A 24,621-nucleotide genomic window follows, 5' to 3' on the forward strand; every position below is an offset into this window, starting at 1 on the left:
AACCATGGGCTCATTCTGGAGGTGAAGTTAATGAACCTAACAGCAGGAAAGCACAGATTCAGATATAGAAAAATAAGGAAGGCCAGCAGGGAAACACTCATGTGGAGGAATAAAACCTTTGGCCAAGCTTTTTACTGGGGCATTATTTCTGCTGTCAAAAAGGACATCCCTTACCCAAAGAGAGACACACAGTTTGAGTGCGACTGCAGAGAGCTGTTCTTTTCTGCTAGAGCTGGATAAGGATTCACACCATCCAAAAACACTTTATGATGCCAATAGCATAAATAAAGTACACAGTGCACCACTTTCAACACCCTTCTGCTTTCAGCAGTTCTCCAGTTTGTTGTATATTTTCATTATGGCTTATATTGGTGTGCAGCTCTCTTCATAACTCATATTAACTTTCTTCATACCTTCTTTCTGCAATAAAAAAGAGATTCTTCCTTCCTTGCACATGGCAACCCAATGGCAAGAGTTAATGGACCAGATTATCGGAGAACAATCCCTATCATATATCATAGCTGAGCTGCGAGGCAAGTCTTGTTTGAGGAAATTTCCGTTAGCTGTGCTTCCTCTACCTGCGCGCTCCCCTCAATGTTTTCTGAATGCAAGTTATGAAATAACTGAATAACATACGTGCAAGTTAGATGAGGCTGCTGTATGTTTGAAATGGCATCAGTTGTTAATCTGATCCATTGCCTTTTCTGGGAGCTGCACTACTTACACAGAATCTGAGATAGACCTGAAAAACCTTATTAAAAAGATATAGAAAAAGAATATCCAAATACAAACATGTAAAAAATAAAAGTTTAATGGCAGTGACTGCCCAGTTCTGTTACTCTTGGGCTGAAAACTGAAGGATGTCTTTTGTCACAGTCATAACCAACAATATCAAGCCAATTATGGCACTAACCAGTTAACTGCTGATAAATTTAGTTTTAAGAACATTCTCTTCTTTATTATTAAAAGAAGACTGTATTAGTATGCACAAGATAGTAGAGCAAAGCTCTCTTGATTAAAAACTAAGCAAGGATTTTTTTTGTTACACTGAGACTAGATTGAGAGAGAGAGAGATTCTGCCTATTTTCATTACGTTATTTTAGACTGAATACATTTTTAACAACAATGGGAAACCCCATTAAGGATATGAAGAGCTGTCAGCGGTTTTCACTGAATGCTGTGACGTTTCCAGAGTACTCCAAATGATTCAAATAGTCGAAGTATGTAATCACTTCTGGATAAATCCCCTATTGTATAGTTACTAACTGAAAATTGCTTAAGAGAAAAGCCTTTTGGGGGTTAAATCGCCTCGGAAGGGAAGAAGAGAGCAGTGATTTTGCTACATTCCCACTGTGTCCAGGCAAGGCCTGGATCCGATGAGTCTCTTGGAGAGACCTCGCTCAGCGGGGCAGAGCGGCAGGGACCCTCCGGCCTGGCTCCTCCTCAGGTGCCTGACAGAGCGAGGGTTTGCACTACGAGATAAGAAGAAACAGATAAAACGCCGAATTAACTGTCTCTAAGTTATTGCACCATGAACCTGGCAATGCCTGATTTTGCTCCAGATGATAGCTATGCTTGTTTGGACTGTAATTAACAGGGCAAAAAGGAAAAGGAAAAGGAAAAGCTTTTGCATCATAAATCCTGATGCATCGTAACTTTACAGGGTTCATTCAAGTCAGTCAGGAGGTATTTAAACAAGCCACTGCAGGATCAGCACACCAACCACTCCTGGTTGATGCAAAATAAGGCCCCATCCAACTTTAGCTGGATATGTCATTTTAAGAATCCAAAAGGCCTTAAATTGAATTAGAGCAAATTTTAATGCAGGTTTCTCCTCAATTCTTTTAAAGCCAAACACATTCCATCTGCAGTGCAAACTCAAAAGATTATGAAGGCACGTGACAGATTTGAAGAATTGCACCAGGTGTTCCTAGAAGTCTGAATTCGGATTAATTTTCCTGATCTGGATCAACTCTTTCGAAGTTTTTAAATGGCAGATTCAAAAGAAATTTAACTCGATTTTGGAGCATCCTCCTGGAACCTAGCTAGATACCTTTGTCTTCTCTGTGTGTGTTCTGCACACTAAAGCCTCTTGACCGACTGTTCAACGAGTCTCCAAGCCTAAGCTTTGAAACAGGGGCTTGGGGGCCTGGAGAGCACGGTTTCATGAGAACAGCACGTGCTCTTTTCCCCCCCATACTCCTATAGGAGATGCACGTCGGTTCTGCTGCTTTCCCCTGGGGTCTGAGCCAGCCTCCAGTTCTGTAGTTTCTCAGAGACAAAAATGGAAAAAGTGACTTTTGGGGGCAAAACTTTAGATCTAGTTGGAGACGTTGCCTAGCTACACACAGGCATTTACATTTGTATTGCCTGTCAAGCAAGGAAAAAAGACAACTATATTGGAGCAGAAGGGATAACAAAGCACTTTAAGAGAGGTCGTCTAGTCCAACCCAATGCTTGAGGCAGGCTCGTCAAAGCCTGTAATACTCCTGCCAAGTTACATGTTGTTCCAGCCTGTTCTTAAAGACCTCCAGCGGTGGATAATCCACGTCTCACAATGCAGGCCAATGGCCAGGGCCGTAGCGGAGGATGCTTCCCTCACTGCAACAATGGTCCTTTCTATTATGTTTTGGCAAATGCAGAAAGGAATTTCTTCTATCTCGTAGATCAGGCTAATTCCCTTGCTTGGTTGGTTTCTGTCAGCTGAACTTTGAAGATACCCAATAATTTCAGTCCTAGGAGAGCGTTATGAGCTGTTCTCTGATGAACATATCATCAAGGACAACACTGTAATGGGTTTTTAAATTGTTTCCCTTAGTCACAGGCTTAAAATAAAAATTAAAAAGAGGCAGAAGAAACAGTACAAGCATTAGACAAATGTAATAGGAATGCTTAGACACTGTAAAAACGGAGGGAGAACATAATTACAGACCATGTTTCACTGAAAGTGTGAGTCACTGGAGAAGACTGAAAAAATGCTTTAAACATATATATTCAACTTTTCAGCTGATAATAATAATAATTAAAAAAAAGAACCCCAAACACTTCAGGGCTGGTCTCCTCGAATACCTCCGATTCCTAAATCCAGAAGTACAAATTAAAGACCACATCCTCCGGTAGTGTAGCAGAGTGTGCCGACTCACCCCAGCTGCGAACCTGCTGCTACAGCTGCAGAGCATACAGGCTTCTGACAAAACATACCTGCGAGCCCAAGGGAGGGTGAGAAAGATCAATGTGTTGGACATACGGCTTATATTTAAGTGGTGCATGAAATCCATCAAGCTGGGCCGCCTGTGAACAGCCTCGTATCCCAGCAACGTTGGGTGTGTTGTTAATCTTAGACAGCAGTCAGCGGAGGTACTTTAAATAAAAGCAGATTTGAAAAGGTCATTTTTAACCACAGTACACTTGTCTGCACCTGAACGAGATCATTGTAAGCTCAGTACGTCAGAGCACGTCATACGTTCAACGACAGAAGTGGCTTTAGCCTGAGATACCAGCTCCGTATGGCAAAGATGAGAAGGAATAGCATAATTTCAGACAGGCAAGACATAGTACAAATATACAACAGCAGCATGGTTTCGATTTTTTTTTGCCCAGCTCCTAACAATGGGAAAGAAGAACAAAAAATGACACTATGGGTTTGGAAGGTGGAAGTCAGGGTCGCAAGTGTTGTGGCTAAAGTAAACAGATGTCTGAAAACTCTGCCTGTACCAACACTTCTGCACAACTGATTTACATCCTCCCAGCTACCGAGTGAAACCCTGATGCTGCACTCCTGTCTTGTGTAGCATGTTACTGCATCACAGCTCATAAAGCCACAGGCAAAAGAAAACACTACAAGCCTAAAAACGCTTCACGTGACAAGGAGCAAGAAGTTGTTCATGTGAAAGGCACTGCTCATAACAAAAAGTAAGGCAGTCGGCCTCACATCTACCTGGTGCAGCAGCGACACGGGTACTGCATGTTGCAAAGCGGTGAAAGCTTCAGGGCATTCATATGCAGCCAGGGTTGGTTCCCTAGAAGGCAATACCACCAACATCGCGTTGGATGGCAGAAACTGATCTTTCCCCATTTGCTCTTGCTTCTCTGGAAACCTGGCCACAATTTCTTCCTTCCTTTTCCTTACAAATTGCAGAAGAGATGAACACATATTATATTCTGCATATTATTCCAGCCCTCAAAGTTGGCCTACCCCACACATTCACTTCATGTCAACTCAGTTGCTGCCAGATTGCTTGCATCTCTGCCCATGGTTTCTGCTGGGGGTCATTTGGGTATGTAATGCTGTCTGATGCAATCTGTTGTAAACTTACGTCATGGCCCAGAAGTTATCCTACAAGCCGTGCGGTGAGGCTCCATCATACCAGAGAAGTTTCTTGGGATTATATCTTTTTCCTATCAGCTATGCTGCAAATTTACTCTTTCATGGATATCACATACCTGCCCAGACACAGACAAGGGATGCTGTAATATTGTAATACCAAATTAGGACAATTCTCTACTTCCATATTGCAGGAACAGAAGGGAAAGTCACATAATGTCCTGTAGTTTCATGGGCTGTAGTAGAACTCCGAGAGCCTTCTCCAGCAGAGAACACGCTGCGTTACTCTGTAGAACCAGAGGTTCCCATGGGCTGAAAGGCACATCAGGAGGTCTCTAGTCCAACCTCCTGCTCAAAGCAAGGTCAACACTGAGTTCAAATGAGGTTGCTCTGGGCATTACCCAGACATCTCCAAGGACAGAGATTATACAACCCCGCTGGGTCCTTATTCCAGTGTTAAGGATCCTCACAATGAAAAATATTTTCCTTACATGTAATTGGAACCTCCCATTTATGACCATGGCCTCTCGTTTCCCCATCATGCCCCTAAAGGAGGTTGTTCCTGGTAACCACCTCATAGGAAAGACTTCTGTTATGCTCCCTTCATAGTTCATGTGCTACAGCTCCTTGACGATCTTAGGGGCCCTCCACTAAACTCATTCAAGTTTATCAACATCAGAGGGGCCCAAAACTGGATGCAAAATTCCATACGTGGTCTAGTGAGTACAAAGTAAGGAGAAAAAAAATCACTTCCCCCCATCTACTGACTATGGTCCTGTTGATAGAGGCCAGCACATTGCCTGTCTTCATCGCTACCAGGCTGTAATGCTGACTCACTTTTAACCTACTGTTTCTCAGAACACCCGATTCTTTTTCGGCAGGTTGCTACCCAGCCAGTCAGTCCTCGGCCTGCGCTGTTACAGAGGGTTAGTTCATCCCAGAGGCAAATACCTTGTGTTTGACCTTGCTGGATTCATCAGGTTCCTGCTGGCCCTTTCTTCTGGCCTGCCTAGGTCCCTCTGAAGGTGGCCCTGCCCTTAAGCACATCAACTGCACTGCCTAGTTTGGTGTCACTGCAAACTAGATGAAGGTGCATACTACCTCCTCCTCCAGGTCATTGATGTATATACTAGGCTGGACAGGTGCCAGCACAAACCTCTAAGGAACGCCACTTGTAACCTGTCTCCAGGCTGAGCATGAACTGTTCTTCGAGCCCAACAAGCCAGCCAGTCTTTCACTTACCTAGTAGTCTAGGCTGTTACTAGATTACAACTAGACACCCAGACCATAACTCTTAAAGTCTCTTGGATACAAGGATGCTGTGAGAGGCTGTGTGAAGATAGACAACACCTATTGCTCTCCTGTCATCCACAGATCTAGTCATTTCATCACAGAAGGCAAGCAAGTTGGTCAAGTAGGAGTTACCCTTGGTAAACAGGCTATTCCCAACCACCCCCTTCTCCTTTACATGTCCAGAAACGGCTTCCACGAAGACTTGCTCCGGGATTTTTCAAGACAGAAGTAAGGCTGACTAGCCTGTAGTTCCCTGGATTGTCCTTCTTGCCCTTTTTGAGGATATGTACAACATTTGCATTTCTCCAGCAGTCAAGGATCCCCCCACCCAATCTCCCCGATCTTTCAGAGATGCTAGGCTGTATCCTTGCAGTGGCTTTTCTAAAAGAGCTGTAGAATAAATAAATGCTTCACTTTTAGAACAGTTATTTCATTAGGAGACGGTAAATTGTTTCCTGCCTTTCCACCCATAAAGATCTTAAGTTGTTCCTTCTTTTGTTAATGCCAATATTTTTTATCATACCTTTAAGAGTCCAAGACTACATCAAAAGAAAATTTTCCATCCTGCCTTTGTCTATTTGGATAAAATAATTGCTTGAAACTCCACTTCAGAAGCCAACCACATAGCAATATAAAACAACTACACTTTCTTAGCATCATCTTCCATGAGCTGGAGCTGCTTAATGCAGCAGATTGCTACTTATATACTGACAAGCTCATTTATCAGCAAAAATAGGAAGATGCCAAGCAAACACATCACATAAATACAACTCCATCAAACATCAAATGTTTCCTTCAGCAGCTCAGTAGTTCAAAACTTGTGTAGCATAGAAAAGGGTAAGGAGAGACAAAAAAACTTTATTCAAGTTAAACAGCTGTGGACAACACTTGTCTAAATATGCTAAAGATAAGAGAGCACATATGTGTGTGTGCACACAAATACACACTCACAGGAGCAGCCTTAGCTGCAAGTGGAGGCAGGTACCTAAGGCACCTTATTGCAAAGAGCACAACGTTCCCTTTAAGGGCAGCCTGGCTACTTTGCCCATCCCGGAGGATAACTGGTGGGTGAAGGAAGTGGATGTGGAGGGGAGCCAGGGGCAGAGGCAGAGTTGCGGAAAGAGCTTCCCCCCTACTACAGCCTGATCAAGTCTTTAATCACCCCAAGCAAGGCTTGTAAAGCAGGACCCCAACATACCCGGTCCCCAGGCGAAAACTGCTTGCAAGGCATGGACTCATCCTAAGTCCTTTTGTCATAAGCTTCCCTGTGGCCCTTTTTGCCACAGCTGAGATCAGTTTTGAGCTAGTTCTACACAAACACAGATGACTACTTTTTATAAATAAGCCATGATATTAACGTTAATCCGAATAACTTCATTTTGTTGCAGAGTAATCTGTTCCCTCCTTAGCTGCGTGCCAGAACTGGCTGAGACTTCCTAAGTAATATAAATGCTGAAGCCATCTTCATAGAATTGCCTAGAGATATCTGAATTAATATGAATCATGCTATTATATGCAGTTAATTTTGTCTTCAATTACTTAATTTTTTTATGAAAGAAGTTTGTACATTGATTTCATAATTATTGCTGTTAATTTTCTACCTAAATGAAATGCCATTCTTTCTGCCTGTTTACATGGGATATCAAGGTGTACTTCAGCAAGTAACGAACCAGCCCTTATCAAGGAAATAAGAGACTGCTTGGTGTCTGTTGAACATTCAGCATGTGCCTGCGCATCATCTACATTTCAGATCTCCTATAAAGAGGAGAAAAATTTGCCACAAAGAGCACAAAAATTGTACCCTCTTCTTACTACCTTGTTGTGCTAGGATGGACTTGGAACAGACACACACACACCCACACACACACCCCCCCGAAATCTTTAAAAATGTTCTCCTATGTAAACTTCAAATGTTCGGATTTTTTTATATTTCCCTTGGCCTGAGGGTCAAAATCCCTGGTTTGAAATTCTAGCTCTAGCAAGGCCAACCGGTAAGGTCAGCTTTAAGATTTTACCATGTCTCTTTTTTGCTGAGAAAAGTGAAACAAAAAAAATCTGTTGATATCCAATCACTTAACAGGTCTGTATTCCAGTTGGATTTGCATGGGCACCCACATACACATAGATGTTGTCTGTACATGCATGTAAACACAGGGTACGTACATAGATATGTGTACTGATTAACTCTCTCAACAGTTAAAATCTTCCAGCTATTAACCACAACTCCAAAAAGGTAGTCAAATTGCTTAAATTAAGTCACTAAAGTTTAAGCAAGAGCTACTTTTCAAGATTTTTTATTATTATTATGCATTCACTTTAAAAGCATTGCAGAAGTCTCATGACATGCCTAGAAAGACATCATCACGCTGGTAAAATAACCTCAAGATGCTTTTGTGAAAACCTGTACTTTACTGTGTCCCTCAAGTACCATTATTCCATGAAGATAATGTTTTCATAATGTAATTGCAACTCTATGATGTTACTGTTATTGTATTTTAATAACACATGTTTAACTGTGTAAGACAATGAACAAACGCACTGTGAAAAGCCATGGCACAGTAATCATATTCAAGGCAATTTTCTTCATAAAATTTGAAAAAAATCTGGAAAGCTGATTTTACATAAGTTAATTGCAGTGGGGAAAAAATTTAATGGGAGGCATTAGAATAGTGCCACAGTTAAAACACAATAGTCAGCAAGGCAAATTATAGACTTCTTTTAAAATTAATATCAAACACCAGCTCCACAAACGAAATATGTAAATGTCTCTGCTGAAATTCAGCTGCTTTCTTAAAATCAAATCTACAGACTCCTCTTTGGAACATTATTACACACTCCTTTGTGCTTTTGCCTAGCAACAAGCCTTCTGGTGCTGGATGCTCTGAGGAGTGGCACTCTTATTACCAAGACATACCATCTCTTTGCAATTTCTGCTGCTTTTTTTAGGGGGGCAAAGCAGTTCTATTTCAGGTTTTCCCCACGCTCGTTCTGTCTGAAACGATGGGTAAGGTGGGTCGGCTACGGAGCTCTGTGCAGCTGATGTGAAACAAAAGGTGGCAAGATGCATTCTTAGCGTGGGCTGTAATACTGTGACTGTACTGGAGGCCTCGCGGAGGACGTGGTACTCGCGGAGGCCGCGACCCCAGCAGCCACGTCTGCTCCGTTGGACCTCGTAATCCAGGCTTGAGAAGCCCGTATGTTATTAATGTCATCTGTAACTTACAGTATCTTTGGGAAGGGTAAGCTGTATGTGGATCAAGGGGTGGAACGTTGATCCTGACCGAGACGGTTGCACGTTCAGGAGTTGGCGACCCACAGGACAGTTTGACCCGAGCAGGCGCGTGCCTGTGCGGTGCCGCACACCCAGCGTGGCTCCCAGGCTCGTGTCGCGCCGCACAAGTCCCGTGGCTGCCGGATAAACTCAGCCCGCTCGGTGTAAGAGAGGAGCCTGCGGCAGCTCCCACTTAATACTGCGATTATGCTGCCCGCCGGGCCTTGCCTTTATCTGAAAGCCCAGCAAGAAGTTCTCATGAGAACATCCTTTAGGAATAGATGTTTTTTTCTTGTAGGGAAATTATATGTTAGCTCGAATGACCGAAAGGGAGGGCTTCTCTCCACGGACAGCATCTGCTCTGCCCTGCGCAGTGCACCAGCGGAAGACCAATCCGGGCTCCGTCCGATCCTGTATGAACGCGGGGTACCCAGCATCTAAAGGGACCTAAGATTTCCTTCCTATCTATGCTTATTAAAGCAGTTATCTTATTAAGCCATTTGTTGTCAGGCGTTTCTTATTGAGATCCCGAAAGAACCCTGCGCCGGCTCTCTCACCTCGCCACCATCACCCACCCCGTGTGCAGAACAAGAACCAGTACAGGTAAGTAATCAGCTACTTCCAATTACGTTCTACCATCTCGCTTGTGTTTATTCAGTCACTATACATATTTACTATATTAAACTTGCAGTAGAAGCCGATTTTTAATTTTCTGTCATTGTACGCTTGTACTCGTGATTCCACAGTCTAATACACGACGTGATTGTGTTTACTGGCAAAAGCTGTCTTTTAAATGATGACCAATGCACCTAACAGCTTTAATTTATTTATAGGACTGAACAAAGGCTTTAGACCCAACCTTTGCTCTCATATTGCCAAAGGCTATCATTAAATTTTAATTGACAACCTGAATCTGCCCCAAGAGATATTTCCTCATCTCTTCCAAGGACTTGCAGGGTGTTGTTCCCTGGACCTAGCTTGCACTCACCCAGAGCTGAAAAGTGCTCACAGCATTAGTTTTTTTGCCAAGCTTAATTTAAGTCCCAGTTCTAGAATGATGAGTAACACACCTAACCTTTGTCTGAATCAAAGGCCTTTCATTTTTGTATGATGGATTACAGTTCCTGAGGAGGATGGTGGTCATTCCCCATGGGTAGGGCTCCCTGCACCCGCGCTAACACTTCCTACAGCTCCAGTCTGAACAGAGAAAACCCTTGACTACTTGCCTCTGACCTTGTCCTTCAGTGGTGAGGTTTTGACAAGCTCTGCAAGGAGGAGGTCTTCGCTCTTCCAGCCTACGTCTCAGCAGAAGAAGACCCACTGCTGGAACCAACTGTCGCAGCTGGGGTTGGAACCTGTGGAGTTTCCCCCGTCAAAGGAAGGGGCAAGGAAAGGGGGAAGGAAAGAACTGGCAGAGGAGAGCGCACACTCAGGCGTCTGGCCCTGTAGGTGTTCACTTAACTGCATTTACATTCTACAGCCACCACCCCTTCCTGAGTTGCCCATGTCACCTTTAGGAGGACGCTTAGGATTGCACGTTTCCGTATTGAAGCACTATCATCCCCAGGAACCATCCCAACTGCGTTCTGTTAGACAAAAAGCAGAGTTAACGGAATTGGCCGTCATCATCTTGTATTGCACTCCGGTGCCTACCCGGGTAGGAGGATATAGCCCTCTCAATGCAGATCCAGCCGTAGACTACAATCATGGTTTCAGAACCGAAGGTGGGAGCGTTCATTTGTCGCCCACCACCCACAGCATGTGTGTGTTCCATTGTGCATTCCTATTTCAGCCTATACACAAATAAATAGGGAAGATTGCAGAGAGCTATAATATTGCTTCAGGTTGTGCCTATACACTTCCATTTTTCATTTGAATATTAAAATTAGCATATATTACAAACCGCAGAGATAATACGATACACACGCTGGCTGCAGCATTTGAGCTCTTCCCACAGTAAGGATCTTTATACCCTATTTCAATACAATGAATCTTTTTCCACAGGACTGTTGATACAAAAAAAAGTCGTCGCTGATGGTGCTATGAAAAAGGTTGTGCTGCTTGCCACAAAGTTATAAAATCATTACTGTGCAATGCAGATGGGCCAAACATAACAAAGCCTTCATGCAGGGCTGCAGCGTAGTCACCATATACCTTGCAAGCATCAATTTGCTACTTTCACTTTAACCTACAGCTCCCTGATCTTAAAACAGCAAGTACTTTGTAAGGAATAAAGAATTCTGCCCTCCATGGTGAGCTGGCACATGTGCTCAAAGAGCCGTGACAGAAACATTTGCACAGAGCCTACAAAAAGGAATTGTTCACTCTGCACACATAGAGAAACTATGAATATGCTCCAGAGGATTAAAGGGCAGTTAAAACACTGGGGACAGAGGAGACATCACAGGAAGACGGAGCAGGCAAAATAGTGAGTGGCAAGGGGCGAGATGGAGAAAACCAGACAGATACTCTAACAAAGTACCATCACTTTAAAAAAAAAAACACAACACAAAAAACCAACAAAATCCCCAACAAAACAAAAAACCACAGCAATACAGACTTTAAATACGTTTTTTTCCAATCAGGCTGTGAAGGTAGATGGGACGTTTGATACAGGCAGCATATTTTTATTCTGGAAGCAGCCTGGTTCTCCCCCCTGCTAGTGTATTTTATTCCTACAAAAGACTACCAGCTAAGAAGAGAAACCCATTGCTATAGACTCTATATAAACTAAAACAGTGAGATCTAGAGCAGCTAAAGTAGGCAAGGCAATTAGCAAAAGAATAAGGCAAAGGAGATAAAACATGCAAACTACACAGCGGGTAAAAAATGTCTTTTTTTATTTGTTTAAAAGAAACATTTTCATTTTATATCTTTTACTGCAGTCTTGGTTCACGTTCAATGCACTCAGCAAAAGCTCACTGCAGGATTTCCTTCAACTTCAGCAAGATTTGGATCAGCTCACAAAAACACAGGTTCTCTTTCCCGTATCATAAAAGATGCACAGTACATAGGCAATATAAGCAAGATGCTCACCCACACATCTACTACTTGGAAATCATGTTGGTAGCAGCTCCCTCCCCATGAGTTATTTCACTTTAAAAATCAAAAGTCTCTTTAAAGATGCATCAGAATGATTGCTCCGCTTCAGTGGGATTGCATTAGCAGATCCAGGAATATTGTCCAGCAGCCAGAATACACAGCTCATTTCTGTATTACAGTGTTACCTAGCTAGGATATAAATACTGGGGGGGGAGACAGTTTACGTCTCTCTCCTTGGTATGTCTCAGTATATACATTAGTGGGATAATACACAGTCGTGTCTCTGGTTGCTTCTTAAATCAACTGGCACCATGAAATAATAGCAAAGTGAGAAACAGTGTTATCCAAGTTAAATACGTCTGCACTTACTCAGAACCTTTACTTTAGACTGGCTGTTGGTCTTTCCAGTAACGCGTAGCTGCTTTTCACAGCAAATTTATACTGCATTGTGTTCGAAGACAATGGCTCTAGATACTCTTAAGCTTCTAAAGCAAAGAAAGCTGTACCTCTAAACCTGAACAGATACATGGAGAGAAGGAATACTTTTTTAATCTTACTCTCCTTTTTTGAATTTATTTGCTGGCTCTACAGCTGCATAATGGGAAAACCTATCCAAAACCCTACAACTGTATGCTAGAATCATACTTTGAGAGACTAACCCAAAATGTCCTCAAATGTACTGTCTACAGGCCTGGTTTACCTTTATTAAGAAGACTTTTGTATCCTTTGAGTACTTTCTGAAGGCGGGTTTCACCATACCCTTGATTTCTGGCTTCTAACTTATACTGGAAACACTGAGAGTAGCTTTCTTGTTTCAGTGCAGGTCCAACTCTTCGGCAGGGGCAGTGATACCACGGTATCCCATGGCCGCTGCATACAAGCAGCTTATTGTCCGTGTTACCCACAGCCCATCTGAAGTGACGGCACGAAGGTCCTGCAGGAGGGAAAGCCTGGCGCACCCTGCCGCACCACTCCTCCCTGGTCTCGGAGCAGGAGGGCAGCGGCCGCCCGCTCTGCTCTGCGCCAGCAGCGGCTCCCAGGCCGAGGGATGCGGAAAACGCGCTCCTGGCAGAGAGGCAGCAGCTTCCCCCACACCCTGCCCAAAACTGCAAATACCCTGGACCTCAGCACTGACGCAGTATTACTTACAGAAAGAGTTTTATGACTGACTTTGTTTCCAGCTACTTAACCAGGGTTTAACTCGCAATGCAATTCGGCTCCTTCCTCCAATTACTTGAGAGCTTTAAGAGATATCTTTGTTAAAAACTTTGTGAAAAATGTAAGTTAAACACATCAGCCATTTTCAAATCCTTTCAAAGAATCAAAACAGGTTAAGGAATTGCAACATGCTCTTGGTTAAGTTGTGCTGTTTGGGCTCTATGGGGCTATATTTTTTCCAAGTCTTGTGTAACTGTCCTTAATCATACTTTCAATTAATTTCCTGAATGGACAGTAATACTGTCCATGGTGAGGTACACCACTTAAAAACAAAGCAAATAATTTCTTGGGATCACTACTACAACATCGTAATATAAGCATGTATTTTGTATCCTGAACAGCATCAGGACAAACTTACTCAGACCACTGACCAAAGATGCCCTTTCCTTTCTGCTTGTGACAGATTTATTAAAAAAAAAAAAAAAAAAGGAAAAAAGAAGAAAATATGTTGTGGCGTAGACAGTCAGATAAAGTGACAGACAAGCTTATGTACTTAGTAGATTAAATTTTCTTTAATAAAATGGAGCTGTTTCAATAACAATAATAAAATCCTCGAAGCTGGTTTCCAATAATTCATCACATATAATAGTGGCAATCTCTATTTTGCATTGTTTTCTTTATGACCTGGATAAATACCATCTGGCGGCAGGGTGTTGTGAGTGTTTGAAGGATTAAAATTGTGAACTCATCTTCAGACTTTGCCCTAAGGTTACCAAAGAACATTGAATTCCTGGAAAGCCACTTTGAGAGCACATTGGTCTCACCTCTCTCACTGAAAATGGACATAAATATCTCATTTAGTTTCCTAACGACCTTGTTGTTCTGGAAGAACAGAACAAGATGGATCTCTTCACATGCTAGCTCATACACATATCTCTTACATTTTATCCTATTATATAGCTGCTTTTAAACCTCCACCAAAACAAAAAAAAATGTACTTGAATATGTTTAGTCTGAAAAACAGTTAAGAACACCTAAAAATTTAGTGCTTTTTTGAATCAGGATGTTAAAGTCCATCTTGGTGTCTGGCTTTGATACTGCAAATGGATCTGACACAAAGGGCTCAAAGTTGAAGCTTTCAGGAGTTTGAATTTTGGTCTTTTTTTATGCATTAAGGCAAGAATTATTTGGAACATACATATAATCAGAAATCAACATCCCTTAAATGGGGGTAAATTTGAATCCTTATTTTCATACAATATTTCCAGTCAATTGGTTTGGAAAACAGCACCAGTTTTAAGTGCTTGCTTTTCATCCTCATGCTAGGTTTGCTAGGTTTTAGAGTAATGCATTTTTAGATGGGTAAGTGACAGACCAGCAGCAATTAAGTACATCAGAGCAGTTTTATTTCTCACATTTTGTATTTATCCTGACAGCAGTTGTTTAAGAAGGTATATGTTCAGAGTAATAAATAATGTTTCACTTCTCATATAGCCAGCACCATTGCAGAAGCATTTGCTGAGCAAATTCGCAATGTTACTTTACCAAGAAAGTGATTAACTATAATTGCTGACAAGAATTTAAATATTTACACCATACTGTAAACTAGGGCTTTAGAACACAGTGACTAGCGCATGGTGCAGCCAGACTAAGGAGTCCAGATATAGATTTCCTTCTCATCCTCCTGATTCATCTTTATAGGCCACAGATATGAAAAAAATGCAGCATTTCTAAGCTAGACTGAGACTCTGTGTTTTCTTTTCCTAAAAATGTGAAGGTGGTTATTTCTGTCTTCATCCAGAAACCCCTACTTGGTCAAACTTTTCTTTTTTAACCATTTCAAAATTCCTGTACTTTGAGTATCTAGAAGCAATGCCTTTATAAAGGTTCTGAGATTGCCCAGTGTGTTGGTATAAGCATCCATTATTCCTACACGCTACCATTAGAGCTCCTCTTCTGAAATAAAAACCAAGTCCCTAGAAGTGCAGCATGCAGCAATATCCAAACCACAGTTGCCTTGGCCCCAGCATTAGAACGTTTCCTGTCTCTCAGGCATTGATTACCTCTTGTTTGTATATCAATCCTGCAGAAAAGCAATGCCAGAGAGAAAGATAAATTCATATCGCACTCCTTCTGCCTACTTAGGAAGTCAGAAAAATGATTTGGTCGTGCTCAAGAAGGAAATCCTCAGAAGGGACTAATGACTTCCCCTTTTATTGTAACGCTTTTACAATCCATCACACTGACTGGTAGATTTAGGGCTTCACAGTTAGACCTCCCGGCAACCAGCTGCACTGCAGAAGTGATTCACGTATAGTCCTACAACAGAGACAGTTCTAGCCCAAAAGATTAAATTCTGCCTGCATCCATGCCTTAAAAACAGCCTTCCCTGGAACCGTGGAGGCTGGCAGTGAATAAGAGCAGGCCTGCAGATGAGGACACCTGGGTTCTGCTCCAAGCACTGATGCAGCCTGTGTTTAGTCACTTGAAGGTCCCTTAGGAACCAGATCCAGTACAGAACTTGCATTCTGCAGTACTGCATCCTGAGGCATCTGATCCCAAAGCAGATCTGGGGATTCTGTGTTTGGTACCTAGCTGGTCTATCAGAAAGGGATCCAAAGTAGCCAGCACGCTAGATTTCCTTTTGGGGCCCAGATTCATTGGTATGCCTGGCTTGCAAATGGTTTGAACTAGCAACTTTTCCTCCGTCTGCCCTCAGACAGTGTAAGAAGTCACTCTATTTCATTTAAGATCTATAGGCTAGACACCAGAATGACTTTTTTCCCCCAGCAGAGATGGGTGAAATTCTTTATTCTAAAATAAAGAAGTTTCCCTTTTAAACTGGAGCAGTGTAGTTGTTAGAGTACCTAGCTGTGTTCAGTTCCTTTCCCAACAAGAGAGTGCCCCAAAGACTGCAACAATGGCTTTCACACTGTGCTAGTCGGGGCGCTCAGCACCTCTCACGCTGAAGTCATGCCACCACACCTGGAAAAATTTGCTGGATCAGGGAAAATGTGATTTCAGACTGGCTTTCCCCATGCTCCCCAAAGCACCCACTGAGCAGCTCCGTGTTGGGCTGAGACCTTGGACCTCCCACTTCTGGGCATAACTCCAGATTTTTATCTAGAACTACCAACTTGCCTCCTCTAAAGTCCATGTTTTAAAGTAAAGTAGCATCTTACCCCTGCACTCTAGAGGGATCCCAGTCTTGTCAATACAAACTGCACATGCCCTGGGGTAGATGGGGAACAGAGATCCATCCTCGGAGCCCTCAAGGAGATGAATTAACCAGCCTTTAGATTTCAGTCCGGCTTCAGCATTAAGATGCTCCATGCGAGCAGTTCTTCACTTTAGGTAGAAGCACAACTATTGATTTTAATCTCCAACGAGACAGGGGTTTTAAAAATCACATTTTTGGATCTAAACCCCATCTATCTATGCCCCATTTAAAACATTACTTATCAGTTCTGGTTCATTTTCTCTATACCTCAGTATTTCAGTTTGTAACACTGGATTGATGCTCAACTTCTTCATATGAGTAATGCGAACATTAAATAGAGATGTTTGCAGCGCAGTTCAGCAGACGGCAGAAACTGACACAGCAAACAAAGTTTAAAAAGTAAAATGTGCATCTTAATGGGGCAGTTACCCTAAAATCATATTCCATGTAAGCCCCTCACAAAGCTTACAACAAAAGCAGATACAAATGAATTACAACGAATACCCTGTAAACACAAAGATGTTTTTATATCTCTGGGCTATGTAACTGACATTCTGATATTCTTGACAGCTTTTTTATTTATTTTATGACCTATTAATGACTGATGGTTTAATTCCCTGATTATTATATTTAAGTCAGAGAAGATTACTCACAAGATTTAATAAGAATACAAAAGTCACTCAGCAAATAAAAGAAGAAAAGCCAACAATGGGAAATAATTGCAAGCATAAGCACCTAATGAAGTGAAAACATGGCAACACAGTGCTAGTAAACTGGCTATATTGGAAATCTTTTTGATATACTGCATCAAATATTCAGTCGACAGAAGAAACAAAAAGCCAGATGGCGCTGCTTTCTTTAGGCAACAGGTCTCTAAAGAACAAATCACTTTCATACATATGTATTCTTGAAGATGGAGACCAAGAGAAAAAAACATTTGCAATGTATTTCTGCTAGTCTGCCAGTAAAACACCAACGTAAATCTGTGTTTCAACAGACAGGCAATAACACTCAGTGTAACTGCAGAGGGGAATGAGTGACTGAAGATCACAGGTGGAATGAAAGCATCTACAAGTTCTGCTGAAGGCACTCGGCACTTTCAGGTCTAAGTCGATTAAAAAAATTCCTTATGTATCATATTTAATGGTTTCAGTCCAGTCTAGTCTATAAGCTGATTATTTACCACATCCCAAAGCTGTCGAGTACCTTCAATGTCAGTTTTAAAAGCAGTGCCAAGGACTTAAACAAAACCAGCTGTCTTTCTAAAACACGTGCTCTGGTTCAACCACCAGGTACTGGGCAAACTGTAAGTAGTGCTGAGTGAAATTCAAGCAAAATGATCCTAATAGTGATTTCTGGCCTTGAAATATACATTTCAGGTGGAATTTCCTCTTGCTACTTTAAACTGTGTCTCAGTAATGAACAGCAATCAAATTGTGCAGGTATCATTTTAAATGATCCAGACCTAAAGATTTCATGTGGTTTCCTCAACAAACAAACAAAAAATTATACTGTCAAATTCCTGGCTTTCAAAAAAAATTCTGCCTATGTGGTGGTGTATTTCCACCCCCACCCCATCTCCTGGGCCGCTCTATGATCTCAGAAACTCCCGTTAAACTTGGCCTTTGTGTAATGAGTTGGGCGGTGAAGCGTCCCTTGACTGTACCAAGAACTCTTGCATGGCTGAGGTGGGGGAACGGCACCGACCCTACCAGGAGCTCCTGCTGCCTGGCCAAGGTGGGGAATAATTTGTCATCCCCTGACACCCTCGTCTCAGTCGTAACTCGAGTGGAATGGTTCCCTTGTTACTGGAATCTGGAGAATTTTAGTAACTACCACGGTGGACTGGGGCCAGGACGGGAGTTTACAGATGGCTAAAGCCAATCATCTTGGGACCCTATGAACAGCAGACCCAAGTGAGGCCTTTGAGCTCTCCTGGACCGCAGCGGGCTGCGCCCAGCATCTCCCTCGGAGCGGGACGCCTCGCAGAGCTCACAAACTCTCGAGTCTGCGGTATTTGGAGGACCGTCACCGACTGCCACGGGACCTGGGCTGAAACACTCCTCGAGGCTCAACCCCTCGCCCTCTGAGAAATGCCGAGACATTTGACGTGAATATTTCACTGGACTCGAGGGGAATTTTTAACAGGTATACCTTTGTATATTTATCTATCTTTGCGTCTGTGCGCGTGTGTGTGAATTGATGGAGGTACCCGAGAGCAAGGATAGTGTGGATATTACCATCTCGAATCTGTAATTAAGTCACTGTCGTGATTGTAGTCGACTCTACTAACTCACTTTGTAAATGTTAAATCAGTCAATGATTAAGTGCTGCTAAAATCTTGTGATTCACCTTAAAACTGTGAATGAATCTTAGACTGCTGCTAGACACATCTAATCCTTAGACATAAACCGTTGACCAAGTCTGGGACTAGGAGTGGATCCAGCCGTACCTAAGCTCCAACAGGAGTTTAGAAAGCAAGGGGGTCTCCTCTGAACCTCGTGACTCAACAGGAGGTTGAGTCTCCCTTACCCTTTTGTGACTTCGGTCTCTGTATAAATCATTCTAGCTCTATTCTGACTCGATTTTCCCTTTGTCTGTTTCATCCACGTAGTAAATGATAGAGTGAAGCTTGACACGGAACTCTGTTAAGTCGCACTTTTATAAATTTCTATTAAAATCACCTTTCGCTAATACCTTTGACGGTGATTCTTTAAGCGGCCTCTAAACCACTCATTCATGACAGCCTATGAAACTGGCAAAAAGACAACATGAAAGGGGTGTAAATTGCTATTTGTAAATGTATATGTTGGAACATTATCTTGACAAAGAAACTACCAAAAAAACACTTCAAGACTGATGAGCATGAGCCAGCAGTGTGCTCTGGCAGCAAAGGGTCCAACAACACCCTGGGCTGCGTTAACAGCAGCACAGCCAGTAGATCATGGGAAGTGATTATCCCCCTGTACCTCTCAACACTCATGAGACCACCTGTAGAAAACTGCATCTAGTTTTGGGCTCCCAATACAAACCAGACATCAATAACCTAGAGCGAGTTCAGCACAGTGCCACCAAGATGGTCAAGGGACTGGAGCACTTGCCCTGTGAGGGAGAGGCTGAGGGAACTGGGCTTGTTCAACACATGAAGATTTGAGAGGACCTTGTAGCAGCCTCCCAGTACCTACAAAGAACCCACCAAGGAGGCAGAGCCAGGCTCTTCACAGTGGTGCCTCATGGGAGGATGAAAGATAACAGACGTTAGCTGAAAAAAGAAAGATTCAGACTAGACAGTAGAAATAACATTTTCACCATGAGAACAAGCAATGGAACAGGTTGTCCAGAAAGCCTCCAACTTTGGAGGTTTTCAAAACCAGGCTGCGGTAAAGCCCTGTCACCAGGTCTGATCTCACAGCTGATCCTACTTTGAGCAAGAGGTTAGACTAGCTGACCTCCTGATGTCTCTTTCAACCTGAATTATCTTAAGAATCTAGGAACATACAACTTCCAGAAATTCTGGAAAAACCAACCTTAACTAGGCACTCTTACTTGACAATGAAAACAGCCTTTCTATTTGCATACTCAAGACACATGATGTCTCTTGTTGCATACATTAGTCACACTAATAAGCTTCTTTTGCAGTATTTAAGTGCACATGTAATGCACATAAACTCATCCCATTGCACACACTGGAACTTGAACTCAGTCTTGGGAGAGTCTAAACAAAATCAAACAGGTTCAGGCCCTACAGCCTGTGCAGCCCTGCACACAGTCACAATCCTATTACAACAGAAGACCTCTAAAAACTTTGACTGCTGGAAGACCGTGATAACGAGCAAGGATCACTTTTTTTTTTAAAAGGCAGTAAAATTACTAAAATACCTAACAAATGGGGATGGGGTGGACCTTGGCAATGGAGTCTACTTTTCTGTTCTTCATTTCTTTCCTCCGGTCCATTGCAGGGTAAGTGCTTCAGGACCTCAGGAACCTCACCACTGCCATAGCACCTGTGGAGCTGGTGCTCTACCTCACAGGGAAATTTTCTTTTCTCCTTCCTTCCTCCCTCCTCTCCCCGTACATCTTGTGAGCTGGGAACTACTCCTAAAAGCATGAGTCTGTGATACAAAAGAACCCTTTGAACAGCTCTTTTTTTTCCTTTTTTTCTTTCTTTTTTTTAAACTACATTTCAATAGCATGCATTGTTCTATGAATTACATTTTGGAGTACTTCCATACACAGATGCCTTTTCATTTAACTGTATTATTCCTTTCATTGAATCACACTTTGCCATAGCAGCTACAGGGCCTGATTCTTCTCTTATTTAGCCCATCGTTGACAAGCTATGTAAGGACATACAATTCAGATTCACACCTGTACAAAGACCTGGCATTTTAAACAGACGCATTCTTTACTCATGTTTACAGATAACCTCCTGCCACTCTCTCTTCTAGAGCACTGCAGCACCTCTGCTGACAGCATCTGGAAAATACATTAGGCTTGCCTTTCCCTTAAACTCATTGTTCTTGCATGTATTACTGATAATGTGTCATCTCTGACCTATCACTGAGTATACATTTGATGAAAAAAGTTTAAATTAACCTTTCAAAAATAACCATTATTTCCCAGAGTTTGCACATAGAGGTTTTTAAATCAGTCTCCATCTATTTTATGTAATAAAATCTATAAAAAGAATGTAATGATAATAAGAAGATTCTGTTGGCTAGAATAAAACAATGACAACACAGTTTGGAAATTCAGATGGAACTGATTTCTGATCTCACATTCATTACCTAGATTCAGCATCTCTAAAGTCAATTACCTGTATATGCTCTAAAAACACAGCACCACCTCTTAAACTTGTATGTTATTTGCATACTTTGCAGCACGCAGCTAAGTTACACAGCTTCAGACGCATGTAAACATGTGCTTCTCTTAGCTAGGTAATTTACCAGCTATGATAAATAATTAATTATCAATTAATCACATCACAGTACATTTCACGAACAGTTTTAATAAAGACAATGTTCAAGCTCATCAGAACTTTTAGACCAGCCTCACAATGCCAAACTTGCAACTTTATATCCCATCTCATTTCAGCTATAGAATTTTTCACAACAACTTTTGCATAAAAAACATGTGTTCTCTAATTGTAGAAGTGTGTAAATACACACACACATATATATGCTGTGGTTAAAAAAAGATGCAGTGATTTTACTGGGACTTGAAAAAGGAGAAAATAATATATAGAAATAGACTAAGCTAAGCTATTTCAGCCTGAAAATGTAGAAGTTATGAAGTACCTAAGACTGAGGATAAAAATAGGAGCTTTATTTCCTCCTATTGAGTGTCTTCTATTGAGACTCTTGACATTAATTTCCTATTTTAAATAAAACGCTGAAACTAGTTTCTCAGGCAGCGTTGTGTGGCAACACTTCTTGAATACTGTCCCTTTACAGGAAAGGCAGATGCAGCAATGTAAGCACACACTGAAGCAGTCTTTACAGGATGGAGTTAATAGAAAGCTTAAGCCAAGAGTGCCAGATCTCCTCAGGAAATGTGCTCCGGAATTACAGAACAGCAGAACCACCTGACAACCTGGCTGGCTGTCATCATCTGGAAAAAAAAAAAAAAGGATCAACACACTCTCCAGGGAGGAATGCCAATAATTTTTATAAATCACAGTTTTTTGCTCCATGGGCCAGGCTAGGAGACCGCACAGTTATCTATGTACACATGGTTTGTAATTAGATGGCGTGCTGACATGCGACGTCAACCCTATGCAGATTTCTTTGGTTTCCAGATGATGTGTGGCTGTGCCATTGCTCTGGACTCCACATTCAGATGAGACGCAGCCACTTCTGGACACCTTGTCAGTGCAGTGCAGCCCCCCAGCCATCTCCCTTCCGTGGGAGGCCAAGGCCACCAGGGCCCTCTTCTCCCTAAAGCCATCCTGTCAGGCACAGTCTACCTAACATCTGCACTACAGTCATGCTAGCTGCTTAAATAGAGAGTACAAAGCACTTTATGTGAATATCTGTTTGCACAATGCAGAATAGAGCAGGTAAGAGGTTTACTTGAGTGTACAGCTAATTTGATGTGTACTGTGAATACAATGCACTGTACAGAAATGTGTTAGTGCGTGAAGGACAGCAAGCCCAGGGGAAGCAAGCACTACAGCATGGAAGAGGCATTTACGTAACGGGTAGTACTTGTTCTTTACTGAGAAAAATTAACTGCCTTACACTGCTAAATGCATCAAAAATGAATCCAAAAGAGTATTGTTAAATTGTATATCCTGGGTCAGATCATTTTCACAAACTCCAGACGTCCCTATTTTAATGCTAAACCATTTGCGTAGATGTTTCTGCATATTTCTAGGTAGGAGCTTACTCATTTCCTCCTGGAATCAGTCCAATGCTGCTTGAAACCTTCTCTTTCTCAAAAAGTCTGTTTCAAGTATGTGTGTGCCAAGCAAGCCAGCACATCTTAAGCAAAAGAATATTTTTAATCACTAGTTTCACAGATTTTAAATCCAAAATGGACAATTGTGATTGCTAAATCTGATCTTCTGAATAACAGAGGCCAGCAATTTCCCTACGTGCTTCATGCATTAAGCCCACAACCCGTTCTGCGTGAATAGGCAAAAAGTCTTTCTAGAACCTACTGACTAGAAGTGAAGGGCACCATCACTTGCCTTGATCATTGGCTTTTCATGAAAGCTCGTAGTAAATCAAAATATTCAGGTCACTTTCAAAACTTTGATACTGGCATAACCATCCATGTATTCTGATTCCCAGGGGCTGCCAGGCAGACCTACAATTTAAGCTATTCCGGAGCAATTTCAGCCACTTGCAATGCAAGCTGGCTATTATATAGTGGATTCAATAAACCTCCTCACCCTGTGTTATGCAACAGTAATCATTCACGAAATGGTTTCTGAAGTAGCAGAGAATTAGTTATCTGCCTACAATACAGAAAGCCGCTCCATCGTACCCATATTATACACCCACAAATGTAAACCCCTCTTCCCCAGATACCTGTTTCTGCCCCTAAAAATATTCTAACGGCCTGCCTCTCTGATTGTGCCATGGTACTGCTACAACTAAATCTCAAATCAAAACATTACTTTGACAAGTTTCAGCTTACCCAAATATCTTTCAGTGAGTGTGCCCAACCAACTCCTCCATCCACAACCGTCTCTAATATTAGACACAGCGGTAGCCATAACCCAAAACAGATTTAAGTCTATTTCTTCCTTTCTCTCCAACACATAGCCTTGTCCAGGTAGTCAGTATAAACTTTTATGCAGTCTGTACGTGCATGATAGCCATGATCACAACAGACCTTCCAGCCTTACCTGCCCTATATTGCCCCAGACTAAGTCGCAGTTAATGGGAAGTCAGTGATTTTGTAACATAAATATTGCAAAATGCCGAATGGGTCTATGGAATTAATAGTGTCATTTAAATATAGATCTACTAAAGAGCCAGGGTATGCAACAGGTCAGATCTAAATTATGTATCATGACCCCTGGACACAAAATGAACTACAGGAGATTAGCTTGCAGTGTCAGTTACATCACTGGATACGTCCAGCTGCAGAGGAGTAATTCTATACAGGCACCATTCATAATAGAAAAAAGCACCATTTTCGTACACATTATGAAGTTATTTTAAACAGGTTGCCTTGCTGGGAACTAGCAGATAGAAGCACATGAAGCAATGACTGATTTTAGAGATGAATGGAAGATGCAGGGAATTTTGCAGTTCTGCTGCTAGGCTAGATGTTTGTCAGGCCCTTCAAATCTCCTTTGCTTTTTCTCCAAATTAATGCTTCGATTTTTTTACCCACCTCATTATTCTTTGAAAAGGGAAAGTGGGACAGGTCTCTTGCCCTTAGGTAGAAAATACCTTTCTACTGCATCCCGTCCTGTCATTCACAAAGAGCATCATGGAAACTCCTTTTTGTCTGTCTTCTCCCAACTCCCAAGTAGTTCACATAAACATAAAGAGCAAGCATCAGGCAGGAAATTATGGCGGAAGACCACAAGAAAACAACTTAATGCATAATTCAGAGAATTATATAAATATATATAAAGAAAATAATATAAAGAAAAAAGGTCAGTTTCTTTCCTAGACTTCACACCTATCAGGAGTCATGAACTAAGAAGATATCAGATACTAACAGCTAGCTATTTTTTTAAATGTTGTTTTCATTAAAATCTGTCAGGCGTTTGGAGCAAGAACTGCCTAAACACCATGATATTTTGCAGGGTATAATACAAGGCTTGAAAGACTAACAGGAAGCCAAAAAAGG

General features: G+C 42.0%; 1 protein-coding gene across 1 annotated transcript in view; it reads right to left on the bottom strand.

Annotated features, from left to right (window-relative positions):
* Nucleotides 1–20,486: 20,486 nt before the first annotated feature.
* The window catches only part of CARD19 (caspase recruitment domain family member 19), a 64,938-nt gene continuing 60,803 nt past the window's right edge, over nt 20,487–24,621 (bottom strand). The window contains exon 7 of the transcript XR_012675114.1: nt 20,487–21,918. The gene's annotated coding sequence lies outside the window, so the exon portion shown is untranslated. The remainder of the gene's footprint in view (nt 21,919–24,621) is intronic.

This window comes from Calonectris borealis, chromosome 10 (assembly GCF_964195595.1).
Source record: "Calonectris borealis chromosome 10, bCalBor7.hap1.2, whole genome shotgun sequence".
Lineage (NCBI taxonomy): Eukaryota > Metazoa > Chordata > Aves > Procellariiformes > Procellariidae > Calonectris > Calonectris borealis.